Source organism: Lactuca sativa, chromosome 4, assembly GCF_002870075.4.
Source record: "Lactuca sativa cultivar Salinas chromosome 4, Lsat_Salinas_v11, whole genome shotgun sequence".
Lineage (NCBI taxonomy): Eukaryota > Viridiplantae > Streptophyta > Magnoliopsida > Asterales > Asteraceae > Lactuca > Lactuca sativa.
In genome coordinates, this window is record NC_056626.2 from 123113833 (window position 1) to 123138826 (window position 24994).

Below are 24994 nucleotides of genomic sequence, written 5' to 3' on the forward strand. Positions count from 1 at the left end.
ATATAGTAGCACTCTTTTTATTTTACTAATTTATATCATCTTTATTTTGTGAGACTAACATATTTATAAGACAAAACTACATGAATGATCAATGTGATTTATCAAATGTCATAATTTTAGTTTTTGCTTTTTTTTACGAACATGGTCATTGTGAGTTCTAAAATTTGCATGGTTGGTCCTTGAGACACATGAAGTGACATTTATGCCCTTTTGAATTTCTTTTATATTTTCTTTATTCTCTTTAATTGATTTAAATGTAATAAAAATAAATAAGTAAATAAACCCCAACCTCACCCAGATTAAACCCAAATTCTCACGGCCTCCATTGTCATTCTTCAAAACTTAATCCAATTAATTTCAAGAAGGAAAAGTCAAAATCGTTGACTTCCTCTGTTGGGTTTTTATTCAAAAATTAGTATAAAAAACATACGATTTAGCAATAGGAAACTTTGATTTTGAACAACATAAAACAAATTATAACCAATCATAAATCTTCTTGCAAAGTTTGGAAAGAAAACAAGCACCAAAGAAGAAAAAAAGAACATAACAGCCTTCATAGTCTTTGAATCCTCAAAAGGAGGCTTGGAAGTTGATGGAGAATGTGGAAACCTTTGAGACACCAATATGAAACCAACTTGATGTAGATGCTAGTCCATAAACTCTTATACTCTTAAGTTTGAAGTTCATAACAAAAGCATGAACTTCAAGAGAGTTAAAATGCAAGTGTTCTTAACAAAACTAAAAATAGTAGAAAGGGAAGACCCAATTTTGGATTTCATGAAGTGTAGTAAGAAGCTAGTTTCTCCAAGCACTTAACCCTTTTTTGACTAGTCATTAACCCATAGGTCTTAACACTTTAAGTGTAACACCTTAAATTTCAAACCAAATCTTTCATTTTTAAATTACCTAAAATATTGTTCATAAACCAAACCATCAGAAAATCACAAGTATCAAATACAAATCATTACTACAAATATCAAAGTGCCACCTAATGCCCAATAACAAATCTCCCAGCGAGTGTGTACAATCAAACCTTTGCTTTCCCGTGATCCTCATAAGTACCTGAAACACATATAATCAACAACTGTAAGCACGAAGCATAGTGTGTTCCCCAAAATACCACACACAATATAACACAAATAAATAGCTAAAGGTTATCAGCAACCCTGGAGACTACCTGAAGTCTCAGTGGGCAAACCGCACGCCCAATGGGTTATCAACAACACTGGAGACTACCCCGAAGTCTTAACACATACATAGTAATAGCACTTAGACCCAGATGGTTATCGCATGTAAATATATACAACTATTCTACCACACATGTAAGAATAAGTGAGGAGACTCACCTAATACTGATGACTGGTAAATCTCACTCCCGAACTGTCAGAACTAGACTCCGCCTAATAAACATAACAAGTATCCCTAGTCATTTAAGGTCATAACCCAACTCACAGTCCAAATCCCACGACTATGCCCCTGAAGGGAAAAATACCATTTTTCCCTTCCATGGTCCAAAACCCTAAATCTTTTAACCAAAAGTCAAAAGTCAGCAAAAGTCAACAATTCAACCTTCTCGTCCGTAATCGGGGCGTACCCTTCCTACGCGGGGCGTACATCTCGAAACAGCATAGATGGGGACAAGCATGGTTATGTGGGGCATAGCTAGGAGTAGTTTTTACCCATCTAAATAAATCTAGAAAGAACATCAGCAAGGTATGGACTTTATACTTTCAAAAGATGCACAAAGTGAGGTAGTTTTTGGATCCACAAGCTTGCATGAATTACCACCTTCTTCAATGACCTTCTTCCTTAACAAGAATGCGCAAAATTACCAAAAAGGCTCCAGGATCTTCACTCTCAAGGATAGGGTTCGATATTAGGGTTTAAAGGGAATGGAGGCTGATTATGGGAGGTCCAAGGGTGAGTTAATGTGTATAAATATGGGTGAAACCCTAAATTTTAGGGTTTAGCATCCACCCGCGTATGCCTAGTGTACGTCCTCGTACGCCCCATATACGCTGCCTCCGTCCCGACTCCATTAAGGACTTACGCCCAGCATACATGGTTAGTACGCCCCGCGTAAGTCAAAAATCCTCAATACTCAAAATAATAAATAAATATATTGTACCTTGGGATTCAGGATGTGACAATTCTCTTCCACTAGAATCTGACTTTGCCCTCAAAGTCAACCTCAGAAAATAGATCAGTGTAGTGCTCGTACATCTCAATCTCGGGCTCCCAAGTCCACTCCGATCCTTTCCGGCGTTGCCACTGAACTTTGACCAAGTTCACTACCTTATTCCTCAAGGTCTTCACTCTCCTATCCAGAATCGTCACTAGCCTCTCAATGTAATTCAGGAGATCATCAGCCCGAATGTCCTCCAAAGGAACCAAAACCGTCTCATCGGTTATACACTTCCTCAACTGGGAAACATGGAAGGTATCATGAATCTAATTCAACTCCTCAGGTAGCTCCAACCGGTAAGCCACCTTTCCCACCCCAGGCCAACACTTTGAAAGGGCCAATAAACCTGGCAGTCCAACTTACCTCGCTTCCTAAAGCAGATAACACCCTTCTAGGGTGATACATTCAGAAGCACCAAATCTCCAACCTGAAATTCTAGCTCAAAGTGTTGTTGATCCGCATAACTCTTCTGGCAACTATGGGTTGTCAGCAATCTCTTTCTGGCTTGTTGGATGAGATCGATCATCTTGAGCACTATCTCAGTGCTCCCCATGAATCTCTGGCCGACCTCGCCCCATCAAATAGGAGTCTGACACCTCCTCCCATAAAGAAGCTCAAAGGGTGGCATACCAATGTTAGCATGACGGTTGTTTTCATAAGAAAACTCGACCAATGGAATATTAGAGTCCCAACTCCCACCTAAATCAATGATGCAGGCGAGCAACATATCTTCAAGCGTCTGAATAGTCTGCTCGCTCTGCCCATCGGTCTGCGGATGATAGGCGGTACTAAAATGCAATTGGGTGCCCAAATCTTCATGAAACCTATTCCAAAACCTGGAAGTAAAAATGAATGTCCCAATCTGACATAATAGAAGCCGGCACCCCATGCCGAGCCACGACCTCCCGAACATAAATCTCAGCTAGCTTCTCTGTAGAAGAGCCCTCACTTATGGCTAAGAAGTAAGCACTTTTCGTCAAACGATCAACTATCACCCAGATAACATCAACTCCCCTCGAAGTCTTCGGCGATTTTGTGATAAAATCCATAGTGATATGCTCCTACTTCCACAGTGGAACCTCCAAAGGCTGCAGTTTGTCGTGAGGGCGTTGGTGTTCGGCCTTGACCTTCCGGTAGGTCAAGCATATTTCTACAAACCAGGACACATCCCAATTCATACATGGCCACCAATAACTATGCTTCATGTCAAGATACATCTTCGTATCCCCCAGATGAATGGAGAACCTTGACTTGTGGGTCTCCTTCATCAATACCCATCGAGGCCCACCTGCATACAACACTCAAACCCACCCATGAAGAGTCAAAAGCCCCTACTGTTAATATCAAATGTTGAAATCTGACCGACCACCCTCTCACTATTCCGGTTCTCCTCCTTTATGGCCTCCGACTGTGCTTCCTTGATCGCTTCTAGGACTAGGGTCAAACACATCACTTAAGTCGGGACACTGATTGTTCTCCGACTCAAGGTGTTGGCCACAACGTTGGCCTTGCCTGTATTATATAGAATCTCACAGCCATAATCTTTCACTACATCCAACAACCTCCACTGCCTCATATTCAGGTTAGGCTAGTCCATAAGATATCTCAGGTTGTTATGGTCCATGTAGATGGTATCGAACTCCATAAAGATAATGACGCCAAATCTTGAGAGCAAAAACCACTGCCCCTAATTCCAGATCATAGGTGGGATACTTCGCTTCATGAGGCTTCAGCTGCCTCGAAGCGTATGCAATCACATGCCCTCTATGCATCAACACAACACCCAACCCCGAATTGGATGCATCATAGTAGACTACGAAATCCTCTACTCCCTCGGTGAGGGTTTGCATTGGTGCCTCACAAAGTCTCTGGCGAAGAATATCGAATGATACCTACTACTCAGGCCCCCAAATGAACACAACTTCCTACCTTATCAACTTAGTAAGAGGAACTGCAATCTTGGAGAATTCTCAAATGAATCTCCAATAATATCCCGCCAAACCGAGGAAGCTCTAAATCTTGGATGCATACTTCGGCACTTCCTACCCCATCACCGCCTCGATATTGACTTGGTCGACCAAGATACCGTTCTGATTGACGAGGTGTCCCAGAAACTAAACATCACGTAACCAGAAATCACACTTGGAGAGCTTGGCATATAGCCTCTCCATCCTTAAAAATTTAAGAATCTTGCATAAATTCTCATCATGCTGCTCTCTGGTCTTCGAATAGACCAGAATGTCATTGATGAAGATGGTCATTGATCGATCCAACATGGGCCTATACACCCGGTTTATGAGATCTATGAACACCGCCAGTGCATTGATGGGTCCAAAAGGCATCACCACGAACTTGTAATACCCATAACGAGTTCAGAATGTCCTCTTCTGAATATCCTCTTGTCACACCCTCATATGATGGTAGCCAGACCTCAGATCAATCTTGGAAAACCAAAATGCCCCCTGCAACTAATCAAAGAAATCATTAATCCTCGACAATGGATAGCAGTTCTTCACCGTCAACTTGTTCAACTCCTGGTAATCAATGCACATCCAGTGTGAACGATCCTTCTTCTTGACAAACAGGATTGGTGCTCCCCATGGAGAACCACTCGGTCGGATAAACCTTTTTCCTAACATCTCCTGAAGCTGAGAGGATAACTCCTACATCTCAGGAGGTTCAAGACGATACGATTCCTTGGCAATTGGTGTCGTACCAGGGATTAGATCGATGTTGAAATCTACTTGCCTCTTAGGAGGCACACCAAGTAATTCCTCTGGGAAAACATCAAGGAAATCACGCACAAAAGGAACATCAGAAATGGAAGCCGATCTCTTCTCATCAACCCGTGTATCCACTACAGATGCCATATAACCCATACACCCATGTTGTAAACTCTGCCTTGCCCTGGCGGTAGAACAAAAAGTTGATCCTGACCTAGTACCCTTGCCATAGATGGTCAGCACTCCCCCCACTAGGATCTCGAACCATCACCAACTGTTGCTCACAGTATATCAGATCCCTAAATCGGCTCAACCAATCCATACCCACGATAACACATACATCGCCCATGTAGTAGGGATAAGATCTATCGGATATCCAACACTAAAAATCACTAGCACACAACCCCGATAGATGTTAGTAGCGAAGACTGGATGATCATCCAATACAGAGACTCTCAATGGCATGCTCAAATCCACCCACAGAATACTAAAACCATGAAAAAAAAGATGATGACACAAAAAATCGACTCGCACCTGAGCCTCGGCCTTCCCCTACCGGCCATCAGTAATACGCAGGATCGCGAGGACCAGAGTCTGAACTGCCCTAGATGCAAGTTAAGCACACTCGACCCACAAATGACTCGTCTGGTTGCAGTTGAAGCAGACCCGAAATCCAGTGGGGAAATCCTTCGTCATATGCCCCTCCTTGCCACACATGTAGCAAATGGTCCCCGACCGAAAGGGTCCCTTATGCCCATTGTTGCACTTGTTACAAGTGTAGCCCTTCTGGCCTCCAACTCTCAAGTCAGCGGGCTTTGGCCGCTTAATCGCCGGATGCAACTACACTGGTCTCATATCTCTTAACTGAGTCTCCCTCTTCTCTCTTTCACCTGGGTCTCCAACTCAATCTCTCTGCTCATGGCATTGGTCTGCAGCTCAACCAATTTCCGATACGAGGTGTTTACCCTGAACTCACAGATATCCTTCCTCAGAATACTGAGGTACCTACTGAAACATGCATGCTCAGTCGACACATGCTCAGGGAAAAATAGGGCCCTCTCATGAAACACCCTGGTGATCTCAGTCATCGTCTTTGTTTTCTGCTTGAGAGAAAGGAACTCTTGGGCTACCCCCCCCCCCCTCTCTCTCTTTCTCAACCACTGGTACAAACTCATCTCTGAACATCTTAGTAAATCTATCCCATGTCACTATAGAATGCTCTACAAGAGTGTAATCAACTGTCACAAATTTCAATAATTCCTTTGCTCCCATGCAAGAAGATTCCTCATGAAATGAACCCTAAGATTCTCCGGATAGGAGCAAGTGTAAAAACAACCATCAACATTAGAAATCCATCACATCGCAACAATCAAATCCTGCGTCCCATCAAAATTTGGTGGTTTCATGTTGTTGAACTCCTGTTACCGCAACAAAGCCCCCCCCCCTTGCGGTCTCGCAGCAGTAAGGGTTACGGTGGGTGTGGCAACCGCAGCCTCAGTGACGACGACATAATGCTCGTCGAAAGTATTAATCAACATGGTCTTAATAGACCAAAACATATCTGGTATAGCCCCTCTGATTTCAACAGCCACCTCGGCAACAACAATCCTACGAATCTTGTCATCACTAGCACTCGGCCTCTCGGGGTCGCTGGAGCCTGAACCTTAAGTAACCACTATACTGAAACACACAAGAAAACCATCATAACCAGGATAAAGCACATACACAACATCTGTACACTCCTATAGGTTCCTTAGTTCCGTAAGATTCCTTCTTGAGCAACGTACGGATCAGGTACTTTCAGTACTACGACCCCAATACAACTTTCTATACCAACCTGTATTTGTCTCACGTCGTCATCTTAAGACCCTAAGTCACAAGGACTCTATTTCTCAAGATCAGTTATTCACTCGCCATGATTTTTCCTCAAAACCACTACTAAGCATCTAGGTACTCAATATATATATAACTCCCCAGCACTGCTCCGCCTTACAAGATCTATGATATCCTCACAATTTTCTTTTCGCATGCCAATCATACATAATATGAGACTCGATAGACATTCGAATAAATGATTCTACCACAAATCCACAATCAAACAAGGAATAGGAAGAAATGCAAAATCAGGCATTCTAATTTTATAAAATCCTAAATATGTACAATTATACAACATACACCAAGCAGATAGCAATGACATATTCAATATTATCAGGGAAAACTCCTAGGCTAAAGGCATCACAAATCAGGAAACACTATCACATCTTGCATGTAGGATCCTTAGCCTATCACTAGCATGTAGTTCTATCAGTTCATAATATATCAACTCTACACTACTCATGTAACATCCTGACGATGAGGTATTTCCAAATTTAACCCTTAATTATGAAAGCTAGCAAAATGGCTCATAGTGGAATTTTTGTAATTTCAGACTGAAGGTTAGTACGTTGGGTGTACATGCACGGGTCTAGTACACTAAACGTACGTGCGAAGGTTGCAAACCCTAAATTTTATGTTTTAGACCATATTTAATAATCTTTATGGCCTCCAGCCTCATCTCTCATCAGCCTCCAACACCTCCATTCGATTTTTGCAAACCCTAGCCACTTGTTTGAGCATTCTTGACCCTTGTGTGTGCCATTGGTGATATTGAAGGAGAAAAAAGATAATAGAACCACCTTGGAATCTTGAAGGAGCCTTGGATCTAGGATCTTCACCTCTCTAGCAACCTCCAAGAGGTATAATGTTTCAAACGTGGCTTATATTTCATTAGATGTTGCTAAGTCCTTGATTCATGAGCATTTTGTCCCAAGTCTTGACCTTTTTGGAGTATGGCATGCTCTAGTCCATTCTAGTTATCCTTTCTGATGTTTTAAGGGGTTTAGAAGCATGAAAACAGGGTCTTGGCTCTTAATCCTTTTCCATGCATGTGTTTGATTGTCTTAATGGGTTAAAAGGGTGGGGATTTTAGTATTTGTCACTTATTGGCCATGCAAGACCATAGAGTTGGAAACTTTATGGTCAATGATGATATTTAGGATTAAGATCTGCAATTTGGTTGTGATAGCTTATGTAATAAGCTCTTAACTCATTAAGTGGAGAATCAATGCATATGTTGGGCATACCAATTGGTATGTTGCACGTACATAGTTTAAGCCCCGACTCCTCGAACAGTGAGTATGCACCGCATATGAGGTTTGATTTGACTCGGTTGGGTTGACTCGACTGAATTTGTTGATTTTTACCAACTTTGACCATGGGTATTTTGGGGAAATTGTTATTAATCTAGAATAGGAAATGTTTTGATTATTAGGAGTCGAGTAGAGCCGCTTGTCGGAGCAAAGATTCATTCAGACTGTATTCGGATTGAGATGTGAGTTTTCCTAACTGTACTTATGGGTCGAAGGCACCAAGGCCGACCCATTGGATTATATATCTTGTTTTGTTGAATGTTGTTATGTGGTACTGGTTGTATGATTAGACCGGTAGATGTATAAGACTACGTGTGTTTGTTGTTATTGAGTGATAATGTTATGTATAGATATGTTATGATTTACTAGGTAGAGGCGGACTAGCTGAGACTGAAGTCCAAGATACCTAGGGTGGTCCGGATAGACTGAAGGCATGTGAGGTGGTCCAGTCATGCCGAAGGCCCCGAGAGCGGTCTAGATAGGATGAAGGCCCGGCGACGCGGTCGAGTCATGATGTAGGCTTTGTATGCATGATGTTGTTTGTTATGTGGTGTTATTTTAGGAGAACTCATTAAGCGTTGACTTACATTTTTAGTTTTGTTTCAGGTACTTCTAAGGACCGTGACAAGAAGAAGGCGTGACCATACACATCCTTGGTTTCATGTTGTTGGATCTTGGGAGACTCTGATTTTAAATAATGTTTTTGGGAACAATGGTTATGTAAACACTTTTAGAGTAAATGAAATATTTTTGAAAAGTTTAAATTTGTTAAGATTTTTGTGATATTACAAGGTAGTATCAGAGCCATGGTTTGAGTGAACTGGAGGAGCATTTGTGTGAATCCAGACTCAAACTAAGGAATTGCAAAAGTTTTAAAATTGTTTTCAAAAATTGTTTTCAAAGGTGACCAATGAAGGATGTGATATGTACAATCAGCCGGAGCCAGAAAGTATACCATAAGTTACCACACTGTTATTTGATATGATGTGTATGGTAGAACAACATGCTAGTGATAGGCTAGGGATCTTCAAGAATCACATGATAGAATTGCATGATATATAATGCCTGATAGATAGCCTATGGTTATTTTTTTAGATGGAATTGACATCATTACTATGTACATAACTAAGATTTTATAGCCAGAGAATGTTTGGTTTTCCCTTATTTCCTATTCTTGTTTGATGAAGAGCTTAGGGTAGATCAAGTATCTGACTGTCTATAGGATACAGTGTTATGTATGATTAGCATATGCGAGTGCTACAGGGTTGGTGGAAGTTTCATGGGCGAGTATTTGCGTGAACATCCAATTAGAGGAGAAATGTTTAACCACTCTTGAGAGGGAGAGTATAAGATGTACGTGTACCCTAGTTGTTGTATATGTTTGAGAGGTTGTGATGATCGTTAAGACAAATACAGGTAGGTATGGAAGCTAGAATGGCCTCGTACTACTGAAAGCACAGGACCCATACACGTCAAAAAGAAGTCACAAACCCCAAGCATTCATATGTCTAGAATGATTGTGATTATATGTATTGTGGGATTATGATATGCTCTGGTTTATTTTCAGTATGGTGATCACGCGGGGAACAGGTTCTCGATCTGGACCGAGCGACCAGGATGGGTCGAGGATGACTGATAACTAGATTCGAGAGGTCATCGCCACTGAGGTAGCTGCTGTTATCTGGAGATCTATGCCGAATATGTTTGGGTCTATCAAGACTGCTATGATTGAGCTCTTTGATGATCGATATGTTGCTATTTCTGAGGTTGTCACTGCTATAGCTATCTTAGTTGTTGTTATTGTTATTGTTGTTGCGGGGATTAGTGGGGGGAGAGCCTTCCAGTACTGGGACTTTGATGATATGAAGCCCTCGGATTTTGATGGAGTTCAGGACCTGATCGTGGCGATGAGGTGGCTATCTGATGTGGAGGGTTGTTTCTATTAGGTTTTGTGTACTATAACACTCCTATGGTGCACATACAACCCTAATAGCTTTGGATCTAAGTTTTCTGTAGTTATACATGCAACAAAAATTATCCAAAGCATTAAACCTATATAACATACAAATGTGATACATGAATCATAAAACGAGTTAGAAGAATACCTCTTATTTGTAACTTGTAGTTATTGGCCTTTCAAGAGCTTAGCACCTCAAGTGTGATGCCTCAAACAAGTCACAAACAACATGAATAAATGGAGAATAATGATAAAGGTTATGGAGCACACAAAATCGTCCATCTCTTAGAATAAACCACCCTTGGTCCGAATTTTGGCTTTAGTGGGTTACATATATAGTGTAGAATTCCAAGAGTTATACATAACCCTAATTCTTACACTTAGGCTTATGATCCATAACTTATTTGGAATAATAATTGATGGACTTTCACATAAGCTTATCCCATTACAAATTAATCATGGATCATTAGCCCAAACCATATGTCTCACTGATTTACATTATCAGCCCCCGTTAATTTAATTAGTCTCTTTTGATCACTAAATTAATTCCAAATTAATTCTTGATCAATACTAATTAAATAATATGATTTCTCAATTAATATATTATACTTATAATATATTAATAAATCACAAATAACCTCTTTCTCAAATATCCATCTAATCAAATTGTTCTGGTGAAGGCAACCCGAAATGGACCATGCTACTCTCGGGTCAAGTACATACCAATTATAGTTATAGGCTTAGACACCTAATCCAATAGTCTCCCACTTGGATAAGTCTAATAACTAAATATGCAGGTACGACTTCAAAACCCGACTAGCAATCGTAGCTGTCAAAAACCGTTGTCGAACTCTGACCTAGTTAATGACGCGTCCATTAGATAAGGGATTATATATTCCTCCATTCTACAAGATATCGTATGAACCGAGACATGGATTATAATCATTCTATCTTTTCATGTGTTGTTTCCCGATTTCCGATTTATGACGACCAAATAATTGAACAAATCAAATCAGTCCAGGCTTTGCCAAGCATTTAGGGTTGTCATCACTAAATCATCGAGGGGGCCACATATATCGCCTTTATCTCTCTTGGGGTAAAAGGAACGGATAAAATTCGACTCATATGCTTGCTCTATTTACTCATCAAATCACACACAACAATATATTTTATAACACCAAGTTACTGGTGCGTTTTCATATCATCAATGTGCAACCGAATCGTAAACTGCAACTCATATCTCTCCGTTTCAGGAATATAAGATATTATCATCTCACAATCACTCGTGATAAAATCCATGAAGTGATTCAGATGAGCATGGGTTTAATCTAATACTCAAATCTTATTATAGGAGTAATCACGAATATTGCAGCAAACTTGTGCTATGTCTAACACTTAGACAATCTACAGACGGATTCATGAAAATCTTGCCTCAATACCTACTTCCAAAGTATGATCGACTGTGGATGGTTTGAATACTCTTATTATTCAGGAAGTCAAAGCATGCGAAGTGAAACACAAGAATAATCTAATCCAATATGGTCTGAAAACTTTTGAATATAAATAAAACACCTTTTATTTAATCACCATATTGATTAGACATTATTCATTGTATAATGTTTCGATTAATCAATTTAATACTTGAATTAAAACAATAGCTATCCCATGTTCCAAGCATGCACACTATGTTTACCTATGATCCTTACTTTATGAAACAGACCAGTTGAAAATACTTCAATGATGCTCATTTCACAATTCCAAATCCATATCGTAATGGTGAGAATACCAAGTCTTGACCACTTAGTGTAATCTGTTAGATTCTAAGGTTATATGCAGTGATCCTTTTGTAATGACTATGTACAAAAGTCACAGAGACTTTGCCAATTACAAAAATTTCCATTGGAGATTGTTACAAGACAATTCCATAGATACGAAGTCTCATATTCAAAGGACATTCCTTTGAACATCCTTCTTAGTAAACCTCAGATTATCCTTGACTGTGGTTTAATGACTCTAGTAGAATCCTATCTATTCATTCTTAATAGAATCCTATCTATTCAGAATTATATTAACATGGTCCATTCATTATTATACTTCCAACTATCCACAAGCAACCAATCCTTGGTAAAACTCAGATTGTCTTTGACAGTGGTTTAATGACTCTAGTTATATCTGATTCTAGTCCTTTTTCCCTCTTAATGCCCTAGGCATTTGAAAAATTAGAACACGTAAATATTATAACATATGAAATCAATCCTATATCCGAAGCATATGGGACATGATTCATAATGTCTTACATAAAAACATGATACTTGACCAACCTTTTGCTATAATATTTCCATATATAGAATTTCCAATGTTGAAATATTTCAAAATGGTATTCATATATCCATTGTAACATCCCCTTCTGGCACGTATCACAATATTGTCCGCTTTGGGCCACTCGGCACGAGGACTTCCCAGGGGGTCACCCATCCTGGTACTACTCCCGCCCGAGCACGCTTAACTGCAGAGTTCTTATGGGATCTGCTGCCCTCACGGCTTTAAAACGCGTTGTGACAAGGAAGGTATCCACACCCCTTTATAAGGAAATGTTTCGTTCTCCTTCCAAGCCGATGTGGGATCAGATCTAACCCACTTTCACCCCCCATTATAGGGTTCGACGTCCCCGTCGAACACATCGACCCGTGCCCTAGCTCTGATACCATTTGTAACATCCCCCTCTGGCACGTATCACAATATTGTCCGCTTTGGGCCACTCGGCACGAGGACTTCCCAGGGGGTCACCCATCCTGGTACTACTCCCGCCCGAGCACGCTTAACTGCAGAGTTCTTATGGGATCTGCTGCCCTCACGGCTTTAAAACGCGTTGTGACAAGGAAGGTATCCACACCCCTTTATAAGGAAATGTTTCGTTCTCCTTCCAAGCCGATGTGGGATCAGATCTAACCCACTTAAGTGGGTTAGATCTGATCCCACATCGGCTTGGAAGGAGAACGAAACATTTCCTTATAAAGGGGTGTGGATACCTTCCTTGTCACAACGCGTTTTAAAGCCGTGAGGGCAGCAGATCCCATAAGAACTCTGCAGTTAAGCGTGCTCGGGCGGGAGTAGTACCAGAATGGGTGACCCCCTGGGAAGTCCTCGTGCCGAGTGGCCCAAAGCGGACAATATTGTGATACGTGCCAGAGGGGGATGTTACAAATGGTATCAGAGCTAGGGCACGGGTCGATGTGTTCGACGGGGACGTCGAACCCTATAATGGGGGGTGAAAGTGGGTTAGATCTGATCCCACATCGGCTTGGAAGGAGAACGAAACATTTCCTTATAAAGGGGTGTGGATACCTTCCTTGTCACAACGCGTTTTAAAGCCGTGAGGGCAGCAGATCCCATAAGAACTCTGCAGTTAAGCGTGCTCGGGCGGGAGTAGTACCAGGATGGGTGACCCCCTGGGAAGTCCTCGTGCCGAGTGGCCCAAAGCGGACAATATTGTGATACGTGCCAGAGGGGGATGTTACATCCATGACTAAGTTTGATTAACACTTCAATCTAAACTTTTAGATTTGAAATAAAGTATAAGTATCCTCTCCTTTATTATAGCAAAACAACTTTTCAAAATTTTGCAACTTTGCAAATTTGTAACCTTTGTTTCCTATAACTAGTATTGCTAACTTGTAACACTTCACATAATAATCATGCTCCACTGTCATGATAATTATATTCTTACCAACATAACACTTATGCTCCCACTAGCTTTGACATGTGCTCAGAAATTAATTGGACTTCTAGAAATCAATACTTATTGAATTTCTATCCAAAGTTCATATTTCTGATACGAGATGCTTCGATAAGCCATTTTCTAAGCTCATACACCTTTTATTAGAAAGCTCATATGTGTGTCTAAACTATTCAGAACTTACAACAATAAGTTTTGAATGTTCAAACTGTTTGCCATTTCTCACAATTCGAACTATGAAGAGGGATGTCGTTATTATAATCGAATTTAAGAATGCAATTAACACAGCTGCTATCTCCTTAAAATCTACTTAGTGAAAGTTTTTCCTCACTATCATTTTCATGAATTGGAGAGAAACCTTATGACACTTAGATTTTATGGTGTATGGGTTCCTATCCATGTGAATCTGTCATTTCCAACCATTATCATAAGACAAGATCCATGACAAATTCAAACTCATATGGACTGAACTTGTTTAGTCTTAATTTCTTGCCACTTGGTAGCACAAAGGCCTACCATGTCTTCCAAGTTGTTAAGTAGCTCACCCTTATGGGTTACTGTCGTATGCAATCAATTGAGATGTCATAGAACTCACATGCATGGTCAAATTTAACTGGAATGAGCACAGAAACAAGAATGTGTCAACACGATAGGCTACAAACCTCAAGTCGTGTGCTAGTGATAAACGATAGGTTTATTCTTGATTAGTTCTTGAAGCTTTTCAAGGTCTTTAAGACTCCCACTGGCCTCTTGACATATAAAATTGTCTTGTCAAGAACCATTCATTACCAAACAAATATTCAAGAGTTAGAGCGGATTCTTATCAAGAATGACACTTCATATAATTTGTCTTAGTTGGTCTTTGTCTTATGACTCTTATCTAAAACATCACAACTACCAATTATAAATATGCATGAGTAAGAAAACTTTTCTACTCCACATTTCATGATGTGTTATGAGCCTACTTAGGACATGTCACTCAAGACACAATCTTGGAGTATGACTCTAAGACTTGATCTTGGAATGAAGTATGACTCATCTTCTTGACTAAACCATTTCAACAAGTCACGATTCCTCTTCTTAGCCATACAAGTGTACTAAGGTGTCATAAGAGGATCAATTATGATATGGTTTTCATAATCATTAAGATGATCATAAAACACGATATTAAAATACTCTCCTTTCCTTTCAAGTTGGAGAAACTTTTATCTTTCTGCCTAATTGATTCTTCTTATTCGTTCTGCTATACATTGAAACTTTTTCAATGATTCAGAATTATACTTAATCTTGTAAGCATAATCATATTCACTAAGCTTTTAGTAAATCATGACGAATAGTCTTATCGTTCTATGTGGTGGACTTGATCAGTGCACAAAAATGTATACTAGATCCCCTAGTCCTTCACTTGACTCACATATGCACGTGAACAAGGAATTAGTCTTAATTTCCCAAAGATGAAGGTTCTCATTCATCATACAATACAAGTTGCATGATTCCAAGTTTCTGTCCAACTGAAACTTTGGTGATGAGAATCTTTCCTTATTTGGTAAATTTAGACACTACCACAAACGAAAAAAATCAAATCCATATTGCTAAAAAATAGAAACAAACAAACATCAATTTTCACAAATGCCATTGTAAGGATATATATAATAAGATAAAATCAAAAATTTTCTTTATATTTACACAATGCAGAAAACCTTTCTTTACAATGCAAGTACATATGAAAACTATGTTTCTTAATATTCCTAAGAAATCTGTCAAAACTCCTAAGCAGCATCTCAAAAATCTGATCATTGAACCATGCGATTGAAATCCATCTCTTCGCAATCAGACTCGACTTGCTCTTTCTTTAAGCTTCCTTTCTCTTCTTCGATCCTTCAAGACATCATAATGTAATCTTATCATATCATGTATTAAGAATCTTGAAATAGGAACTTAATAGAGTTAGATAGTGGACTTACCTGAAGCAGAGTCATACATTTTGACTTTACCATCCTTGCGATCTTTCAGGTAAATACAACAGCTTTGCATCCAATGCCCTTTCTCTTAGCAGTAGAAGAATACCTCTTATTTGTAGCTTGTAGTTGTTTGGCCTTTCAAGAGCTTAACACCTCAAGTGTGATGCCTCAAACAAGTCACAAATACCATGAACAAATGGAGAATAATGAGAGAGGTTATGGAGCACACAAAATCGTCCATCTCTTAGAATAAACCACCCTTGGTCCGATTTTTTACTTTAGTGGGTTACATATATAGTGTAGATTTCCAAGAGTTATACGTAACCCTAATTCTTTCACTTAGGCTTATGATCCATAACTTATTTGGACTAATAATTTATGGACTTTCACATAATCTTAGCCCATTACAAATTAATCATGGATCATTAGCCCAAACCATATGTCTCACTGATTTACATAATTAGTCCCCGTTAATTTAATTAGTCTCTTTCGATCAGTAAATTAATTCTTGATCAATACTAATTAAATAATATGATTTCTCAATTAATATATTATACTTATAATATATTAATAAATCACAAATAACCTCTTTCTCAAATATCCATCCTATCAAATTGTTCTGGTGAAGGCAACCTGAAATGGACCATGTTATTCTCGAGTTAAGTACATACCAATTGAAGTTATGGGCATAGACACCTAATCCAATAGTTTATTCACGTGTTCTTGCCCTGCTGACCAGAAGGTCAAGTGCGCCATGAACCTTCTTCGTTCAGGTGCAAAGGATTGGTGGAGATTGGTTACTGACTCATACACTCATGAGCAGAGGGTTGCTGCTACCTAGAGCTATTTGCTGAGATGCTTTGCTTGAGATATGTCCCTTTGGTAGAAAGGGAAAGGTTGGCTTAGGAGTATTTGGATTTGAGGCAGGTGACAGAGACAGTGACTGATATCACCAAGATGTATACGGATAAGGCTCTTTTCTGCCCATTATTAGTTGCTTCTGAGCAAATAACTTGGTACTTAAGTATGCTCAAGACAAATATCTGCCAGTTTGTGTCCACTCAGCGATATGGTTCACTCATTGAGTTACACGAGGACGCGAGGAGTCGGGAGATTAAGATGGAGCTCTATTTGAGGGAGATGAGGCAGGCCCCGGTGTAGTCGCAGCCTGCGACAAAGCGGCTCAAGCCCGCTAATTCAGGGTCTGGAGGACAGAGAGGTCACATTTATGGGAAGTGCGACAAGGTTCATGAGGGTTATTTTCGATCATCTATTGGATGCCACAACTATGGTAAGAATGGGCACTTTACGCGGGATTGTCTCCAGCGGCCCCAGTACCGAGTGCCAGGATTTTTTGCCATTGTGATCAGGTTTTCCATGTGAAGGTCAACTGTTCGTTGCTAGCCGTCAAGTCGGTGTAGGCTCCAACGCCAACCACTTTGAGTATCACTGATGGACGCCTGGGTAGGGTGGCGCCCCTAAGGGCTCGAGGTTGTGCTTTCCAGCTTAGCGCCGAGGAGGCCATGACAGCTCTAGACGTCATTACTGGTATGTTTCTATTTATATTCTATCGAGTTATTTTATGATATGCTTATGTTTATGATTCTGTTAGGTACCTTCTTAGTGAACTCTTTGCCTGCTCTTGTGCTTTTTGACTCGGGTGCGAGTCGATCTTTTGTATCCCAGACGTTTAACAGGGGATTTGATATGCTTATTAGGGAGTTAGAGTGTCCGTTACAGATTTCTATTGCCAACGAGCATGGGGTTTCTACATCCAGAGTGTATCATGGTTGTGTTTTGGAGATTTTCGGGGTGCCTTATCCGATTAATCTGATTCCTATCCCCATGGGGGATGTATGTGTGGTAGTAGGGATGGATTGGCTGAGCAGGTTTGGTGCTATGATAGACTACGAGGTTCATCGAGTGGTAGTTCGAACCCCAAGTGGTTGAGAAGTGGTCATCTATGGAGAGGAGACCAGGATTGGTTTAGGTTTTTGTTTGGAGGCTAGGGCTCAACAGTATATTTAATATGGTTGTATGGGATATCTTGCCTATGTGGTTGATATATGGGTTGGTAAGTAGGCATTGGTTTTCAGATGTGCCAACTTGTTAGGGGTTTTACTGATGTGTTTCTAGAGGAGTTACCTGGTGTGCCTCCCAAGAGGCAGATTGAGTTCAGGAGTGATTTAGTTCCATGTGCGGCTCTGATTTCCATACCGACTGTCACTACCCAATATGTATGAGTTCTCATCTCAGCTTCAGGATCTGTTAGGCAAGCAGTTCATCAGACCGAGCAGTTCGACATGGGGGAGCACCGATATTTTTCGTCAAGAAGAAGGATGGTTCGCACCGAATGTGCATTGATTATTGGGAGCAGTTTTCCTTCCATGGACTAATGAACTCTTTGATTAGTTTCATGGTGTATCTTGGTTCTCCAAGATCGATTTGAGGTCAGGGTATCATCAAGTGAGGGTTAGAGATGAGAACGTGGAGAAGACTATGTTTCAGACTCATTATGGTCATTACGAGTTCTTGGTGATGCCATTTGGGCTCACCAATGCGCCTGCAACGTTTATGGATTTGATGAATCGGGTGTGCAGGCCGATGCTCGATCGACCGGTTATTATTTTCATTGATGATATCTTGGTGTATTCCAAGACTAGGGACCAGAACAAGGAGAACCTACAAGAGCTTTTAGGAGTCTTGAGGTGAGAACGGTTGTATGCCACGTTCTCAAAGTGTGAGTTTTGGTTACGAGAGGACCATTTCCCGGGGAACCTCATTAATCAAGATGGGATTTTGGTTGATCTAACAAAAATCGAGGCGGTTATGCAGTGGGAGGTCCCGAAGTCTCCTTTATAGATCAGGAGTTTCTTGGGATTAGAAGGGTATTATCAAAGATTTATTCAGGACTTCTCCATGATTGCAGTGCCCCTCATTCGTCTGAGGAGGGAGGGCGTGGATTTCCGTTGGGGGCTTGAGCAGTATGCTGCATTTGAAACACTAAGACAGAATTTGTGTGAGGTACCATTGTTGACCCTCCCTGAGGGTGTTGAGGAGTTTGTGGTATTTTGTGATGCATCCATCACCGGTTTAGGGGTGGTTCTTACGCAACATAGGAGGGTTATTTCTTATGCTTCTTGGCAGCTGAAGCCGCATGAGGTAAGTTATCCGACTCATGATTTGGAGTTAGGAGCAACGGTGTTTGCTCTTAAGATTTGGTGGCATTATTTGTATATGGTCTGGTGTACTATTTACACGCATCACAAGAGTTTGAGATATCTCATGGATCATCCAAATTTGAATATCAGACAAAATAGGTGGCTTGACGTGATTATGACTGCGAGATTCTGTATCACCCTGGGAAAGCGAATGTGGTCGCTGATGCTTTGAGCCGCATGACGGTTGGTTCTTCCATTGAGAGTATATGTATGAGGATATCATTCAAATCTACACTTCTTGATTTGATTAGGGAGGCTTAGGTCGAGGGATTCAAGAAGGAGAATTGGAAGTAGGAGAGAATCAAGGGTGAGGTTGACAGGTTCTCCACCGACAGTCGGGGATTATTGACCCGGTATGAACGTGTTTGGGTGCCAGATTCTGGTGAGGTCAGGCAGACTGTGCTAATGGAGGCGCACAAGTCCATGTTTTTGATACACCCTGGAGCCACCAAGATGTATCAGGATTTGAGGCTTAGTTATTGGTGGTCGAGCATGAAGAGAGAGATAGTTTGGTATGTTGAGAGGTGCTTGACATGTTAGACAGTCAAGGTCGAGCACCAGAGACCGTATGGCACGCTACAGCCATTGGAGGTTCCCATATGGAAATGGGAACATATCACTATGGATTTCATCACCAAGCTACCCTACACGGATAAGGGATTCGATGCGATATGGGTTATTATGGACCGTCTGACCAAAAGCACCCACTTTCTAGCCATCCGATAGGTTCTTCAGCTAAGAAATTGGCCGATTTGTATGTGTGTGAGATTGTTGTTCGACACAGTATTCCAGTCTCCAATGTATCTTATCGAGATGTTCAGTTCACATCTCATTTTTTGAAGAAGTCCTATGAGGAACTAGGTACGAGGTTGCATCTTAGCACCACATATCATCTACGGACTGACAGTCAGAGTGAGCGGACCATTCAGACACTTTAGGATATGTTGAGGGCCTATGTCATAGATTTTGGTGGGAGCTAAGAATCCTACCTTCCCTTAGCTGAGCTTTCTTACAACAACAACTATTACTCCATTATCGATGCGCCTCCTTTCGACCTTCTTGATGGGAGGAAGTGTTGTCCCCAGTCTATTGGGGAGAGATTGGTCATAGGGTATTGGAAATGACGAAGATATTCCGTCAAACATCAGAGTCCATTCAGCAGATTAGACAGAGGTTGCAGACAGCTCAGAATTGGTAGAAGAGTTATGCCGACAAGCATCGATCTGAGTTGGAGGTTTAGGTCAGTGACATGGTTTAGCAGAAGTTATCACCTTGGAAGGGTGTAATACACTTCAGGAAGAGAGGAAATTTGGGGCCCCAGTATATCGGGCCCATTTCGGGTGATTACCAAGGTTGGCAAGGTAGCGTATAGGTTAGAATTACATGAGGAGCTCAGTCAGATTCACAACACCTTCCATGTTTCGCAGCTGCAGAAGTGTGTGGCTAATTATTCACCGTTTATTCCTTTGGAAGATGTTCAGGTTGATGATTGTCTGAATTACATTGAGATACCGGTGGCGATTTAGATCGGAAGATGAAGGCCTTGCGCAACAAGGTGGTATCTTTGGTCAAGGTTCGGTCGCAGCATTGGAAAGGTTCTAAATGGACATGGGAATCCGATTCTAAGATACAGAGCATTACCCAGGGTTGTTCGCAGTAGCATACTTCGAGGACAAAGTATAGTTCAAGAAGGGGAGAATTATAACATCCCGAAGATGAGGTATTTCCAAATTTAACCCTTAAGTTTTAAGGTTTATAGTATTTAGCCCTTGTGTATGAGAAATCTTGCAAAATTTCCCATAGTGGCATTTTTGTAATTTTAGGTTGGAGGTTAGTACGTTAGGCGTACAGTGTATGTACATGCATTGTTCTAGTACGTTGGGCATACATCTCGTATGAGGGCCTACGTGAAAAGGTTGCAAACCCTAAATTTTAGGGTCTGGACCCTATTTAACCATCTCTATGGCCTCCAAACTTTTCTCTCATCAGCTTCCAACACCTCTATTCAGTTTTAGAAAACCCTAGCCACTTGTTTGAGCATTCTTAACCCTTGTGTGTGTGTGTTTTGTGATCTTGAAGGACAAAGAAGAAAGTAGAACCACCTTGGAAGCTTAAAGGAGTCGTGGATCTGGGATCTTCATTCTCTAGCAACCTCTAAGAGTTCAAACTTGGCTTGTATTTCATTAGATCTTGCTAAGTCCTTGATTCATGAGCATTTTGTCCCAAGTCTTGAGATTTTTGGAGTATGTCATGCTCTAGTCCATTCTAGTTGTCCTTTTGATGTTTTGAGGGGCTTATAAGCATAAAAATAGGGTCTTGGATTTTAATCCTTTTCCATGCATGTGTTTGATTGTCTTAATGGGTTAAGTGGGTGGGTTTTTTTTTTTAGCATTTAGCACTTATTGGCCATGCAAGACTATAAAGTTGGAAAATTTATGCTCAAGGATGATATTTGGGAATTGGATCTTCAATTTGGTCATGATAGCTTAAGTAATAAACTTTTAACTCATTAAGTGGATAATCAGTGCGTACGTTAGGCGTACCAATTAGTACGCTGCGCATACGCAGTTTGAGCCCCAACTCCTCAGACAGTGAGTACGCCCCGCGTAAGAGGTCTGATTTGACTCGGCTGTTTTTGTTGATTTTGACCGAATTTGACCGTGGGTACTTTGGGGAAATTGTCATTAATCTAGAATGGGAAATGTATTCAGAGCCGATTTTCGGAGCAGAGATTCATTCAGACTGTATTCAGACAGAGAGGTGGGTTTTCCTCACTATACTTATGGGTCGAAAGCACAAAGTTCGAACCATTGGATTAAATATCATGTTTTGTTGAATGTTGTTATGCGAAGTTATGTGGTACTGGTTATATGATTAGACCGGTAGATATGTAGGACTACCTGTGTTTGTTGTTATTGATTGATAATGTTATGTATCGATATGTTATGGTTTATTGGGTTGAGGCAGACCAGCTGAGACTGAAGGCCAAGATACCCAAGGCGGTCCGAATAGACTGAAGGCCTGCGAGGTGGTCCGGTCAGTCTGAAGGCCCAGACAGCGGTCCAGATAGGCTGAAGGCCCATTGAGGCGGTCCAATCATGCTGAAGGCTCTGTATCCATTTTGTTGTTTGTTATGTTATGTGGTGGTACTTTGGGGGAACTCACTAAGCATTGGCTTAAAGTTTTAGTTTTGTTTCAGGAACATCTGAGGACCATGTCAAGGCGAAGGCGTGACCGTACATATCCTCGGTGTTATGTTGTTGGATCTTGTGAGACTCTGATTTTAAATAATGTTTTTAGGAACAATGGTTATGTAAACACTTTTTGAGTAAATGAGTTTTTTTTTTATTTTGAAAAGTTTAAATGTTTTGTGATTTTTGTGATGTTACAACTCATAAAACAATTCGTGATATTTTGGGAAACTACTGATCGAGCTCAGGCTAAATGTACACACTGCTTCACTAGGTTTTTCTCCTGTAAAAATTTTGTTTGTTTGAAATTTTTTATGAAAATCTTCAGATCCTTAGTTTAACTTTGGAATTCCCCTAGAGTTCATGAAAAATCCCTGAAACCAGGGCTCTGATACCAAGTTGTAACACCTCAAATTTCAAACCAAAATTTTCATTTTTAACTTATCCAAAATATTTTTGATAAACCAAACCATCAGAAAATCACAAGTATCAAATACAGATCATGACTACAAAATCAGAGTGCCACCTAATGCCCAACAACAAATCTGCCAGCAAGTGTGTACAATCAGACCTTCGCTTTCCCGCGATCCTCAAAAGTAGCTGAAACACACATATTCAACAGCTATAAGCACGAAGCATAGTAAGTTCCCCAAAATACCACACATCGTACAACACAAATAAACAGTTATGAGTTATTAGCAACCCTGGAGACTACTAGAAGTCTCACTGGGCAAACCACACGTCCTATGGGTTATCAGCAACTCTGGAGACTACCAGAAGTCTCAACACATACAAACAACACATACACAATAATAACACTTACACCCAGCTGGTCATCACATGTAAATTTATACAACTTTTCTACCACACAGGTAAGAATAAGTGAGGAGACTCACCTGATACTAATGACTGGTAAATCTCACCCCCGAACTATCGGAACTAGACTCCGCCTAATAAACACAACAAGTATCCCTAGTCAACTAATGTCATAACCCAACTCACGGTCCAAATCCCACAACTATGCCCCTGAGTGGCTAAAATACCATTTTTCCCTTACATGGTCCAAAACACTAAATCTTTTGAACAAAAGTCAAAAGTCAGCAATATTCAACAAGTCAACCTTCTCATCCGTACACGGGCGTACCCTTCTAGCGCGAGGAATACATCTCGAATCAGCGAAGATGGGGATGGGCCTGGCTACGCAGGGCGTAGCCAGGAGTACACCCAGCGTACTATGCCTAGTCCCAAAACCCCAACTTTTATGTCGTAATCATTTAAGACACTTATTCCAACTTTAGATCTGACCACTATAGAATGTCTTAACCCATAATATCACTGAATTTAAACCTTTGCGTGGCTAGATATGGCACGAAACATAAAACTTAACTTTTACAACACTCTAAGTCACTTAAATCAAGCATGAGCCAAAGAAAACTATTAAGCAACCATTTCTATAAATCAAGGCACTCTAAAACATCTAAAAGGATAGCCAAAACACTCCGGAGTGCCCTATACTCACAAAGGTACAAGATTTGGGACAAAAAGTTCACTAAAACCCATCTAAAGAGATCCAGAAAGAACATCAGCAAGTTATGGACTTTATACCTTCAAAAGATGCACAAAGTGAGGTAGTTTCTGGATCCACAAGCTTACATGCAACACCGCCTTCTTCAATGACCTTCTTCCTTAACAAGAATGCACAAAATTACCAAAGAGGTTCCAAGATATTTACTCTCAAGGATAGGGTTCAATATTAGGGTTTAAAGGGAATGGAGACTGATTATGGGAGGTCATGGGTTAGTTAATGTGTTTAAATAGGGATGAAACCCTAAAATTTAGGGTTTGGCATCCGTCCGCGTACGCCCAGCGTACGTTGCCTCCGTCCCGACTCAATTAAGGACTTACGCCCAGTGTACATGGCTAGTACGCCCAATATAAGTCGAAAATCCTCATTACTCAAACTAATAAATAAATAGATTGGTACCTCAGGATTCTGGAAGTGACATTAAGACCCATGTTTTATGGAATAAACTAGACTTGCTTTTAAAGCATGATACAAGTATTAACCAAATCAAAAGCCTGTATTTCTTGTCTCCTACTCTTACCTACGGTTTTAAGTAAAAGAAAGGAACAATTTTTGTAAAAAATCTTCCATTTTTTTATAAGTCATAACCTTTAACCTTTTGGAAAAATACAAAAGTCCTTATAGTCCAAAATATTGTACATGACTTAATAAATCATACCATGTGATATATTTTGTTACTTGCTAATGAAAAATTATTATTTCAAATAAATAAATAATTTCCAGTTAATTATAAGAGTTTATTGAATATTTATTAAAATAAATTTCTAATAAATAATCAATTGAATTAAGTTGTTGTTAGTGTGACCCTTACGATCATATGTTAATTAGTAATATCACTTTAATATGACTCTTGAACATACTAGATATTTCAACCTCAATTTCCTTATACCTATTTCACAACTTCATATCTTCTTCGTCTCTCCAACTAACAAAAAAATGGAAGCATTGATGAATCCCAATGAAGCAAACTCAAACCCTCTTCGCCGCCACCATGACTGTCGCCATCATCAACACCATCAATACCCGTTTGGATGCGCGTATTATCTTAATACTCCTCGGTCACAATGAGAGATAATGGAATCGATGGGGAGAGCTTGCTTGAAAGCAAAGATTGTTCAAAAGAGGTAATCATAAGTGACAGAGGAGAATCTGAGCATCATAGAGGTGGAGTCAATGTGTTCATTTGGAATATCGAAATGTTTGTGTACAATTATCATCCCCAATATTTTTACACTAACATTAGTTGA